Raw genomic sequence first — 2,205 nt, 5'->3', positions numbered from 1 at the left:
GGCAAGGTTCTTCACAACCAAGTGACCAGTATCCATGTTTACATGGTGCCTGATACCATGCTTACCTTTACACTTTACAGAGGCTAAAATAAGTGTTACTTCATCATTCTGGGAGTCTGAGAGCCAAAGGAGATTCTTCTGAATGGAAAGCCAATTGTCAGTCAGGGGCCTCTTCTTGGTAAACTTCCGGTTCCGATCTTGGGAGGAAAGAACTGTTTCCTGATGTATGTTTTGAGACCTCCTCCCTGTCAAAGTTTCACTGCTCTTACTGTGCCTCTTATTATTGTTGTTATTATCACTTGATAAGCTACAACCTTAGTTGGAAAAGCAAGATGCTATAAGCCAAGGGGCTCCAATAGGGAAAATAGCCCAGTGAGAAAAGTAAAAAAGGAAAAATAAAATATTTTAATAAGAGTAATAACATTAGAATAAATATCTCCTAAATAAACTATGTAAACTTTAACAAAACAAGAGGAAAAGAAATTAGATAGAATAGTGTGTCAGAGTGTACCCTCAAGCAAGAGAACTCTAACCCAAGACAGTGGAAAACCATGGTACAGAGGCTATGACATTACCCAAGACTAGAGAACAATGGTTTGATTTTGGAGTGTCCTTCTCCAAGAAGAGCTGCTTACCATAATTAAAGAGTCTCTTCTACCCTTACCAAGAGGAAAGTGGCCACTGAACAATTACAGTGCAGTAACCTCTTGGGGGAAGAAGAATTGTTTGGTAATCTCAGTGTTGTCAAGTGTATGAGGACAGAGGAGAATATGTAAAGAATATGCCAGACTATTCATTGTATGTGTAGGCAAAGGGAAAGGGAACTGTAACCAGAGAGAAAGATCCAATGTAGTACTGTCTGGCCAGTCAAAAGACGCCATAACTCTCTAGTGGTAGCATTTCAATGGGTGACTGGTGCTTAAATCCAGTCCAGCACTGGACAGAGAATCCTGAGATGGAGTGTTTGTTTGTCGATGATTTTGCACTCTTGTGAGTGCAATGAACTTGGAGAGGCTACCATGGCTCCTGTGAAGGGGGTTAATGGTCATTGGTCATTGATTGTCATTTCAGCTCCCCTCCTAGATTAAATATTTTCCTGGAACTTGCTTGGGGTGTCTTAGATTGAAATGCTCAAATCTCTGGTCATGAGAATCACTGATGTCTAGCCAGTTGAACAAGATCCATGCTGCCCTCTGCATTCTCTTGACAGCCCTCAATGTGCTTGAGGGTGCAATCCTGTATCTTTTACCCATTGATTCCACCCTGCCTGCGTTGATGGTGGGTTTGCCTTTGGAGAGACTTGAGACTGAGGGCACAGTCTTCTCAGCTTTTGAGTCTGCTACCAAGGAATCCTCTTCCATAGCCAGCCTTCAAGCAGCTTCCTGAATCTGCCAATATTACGGTATAGTCATCTACTTTACCTTTACAGGTACTCAGGGTAAGATGTTGGCAAAGTACAGCAAGTTGGTTCTGTCTGGTGTGATGGCAGTAACCTTCAAAGCACACTAGTCAGCAAACCAATGGGACAACTGGGTCCTGAAGAGGAAGGATGTTATTGTTTACCGATTCTCCAGCCAAGTTGGACAAGATACCATGTTAGCATTGATTAACGACCCGATGCTAGAGACCATCTCTTATTTCTTAGAGAGATGTAGAGGTGATAATGGAGAAGTGGTGAAATGCTAGTCATGAGTCCCTCATCCACTATGCATTTACCTTCAAGGGCCTAGGCCCTTCAAAGGCAGCTGTGGAATGACCTCCGGTCTCTAACGTTACTTTGAAACTGGCTTTGAAGAAAGCTGCAGCTGCGTCTAAAGGTTGATCAGGATCTCCAGCCACTTCCTTTTAAGAAAGTTGCAGACTGCTCCATCCTCTCATGCCCTGCCAATCCAGTTCAGGATGGGTGATAAAGGTAATAAGGAAAGAAGAAGATGCTGAAGTCCTCCAGCTGCCATGGCAAATGTAGCAGTGACATGGAGTAGAGCAGTGGATAGTAGAAGTTCTTCAGGATGGATACCGTCTGCAAGGATTTCCTGAGGTCTTTTCCCCAAGAATGAGAGATATGTGGGTACACACCAACGTGGTAATGGTTTCCTCTCAATTCAAGAGGAAATTAAGACAGCAAATTCATTACTCGGCAGACGCTCATTAATCTGATTTCTGTTATGTCTTTTTATGAAGTTGGGGCTGCTGGTGATTGCAGAA

The sequence above is a fragment of the Palaemon carinicauda genome, chromosome 14, assembly GCF_036898095.1.
Source record: "Palaemon carinicauda isolate YSFRI2023 chromosome 14, ASM3689809v2, whole genome shotgun sequence".
Taxonomy (NCBI): domain Eukaryota; kingdom Metazoa; phylum Arthropoda; class Malacostraca; order Decapoda; family Palaemonidae; genus Palaemon; species Palaemon carinicauda.
The sequence above is the reverse complement of the archived record's forward strand: the minus strand, read 5'-3'. Positions refer to the sequence as shown.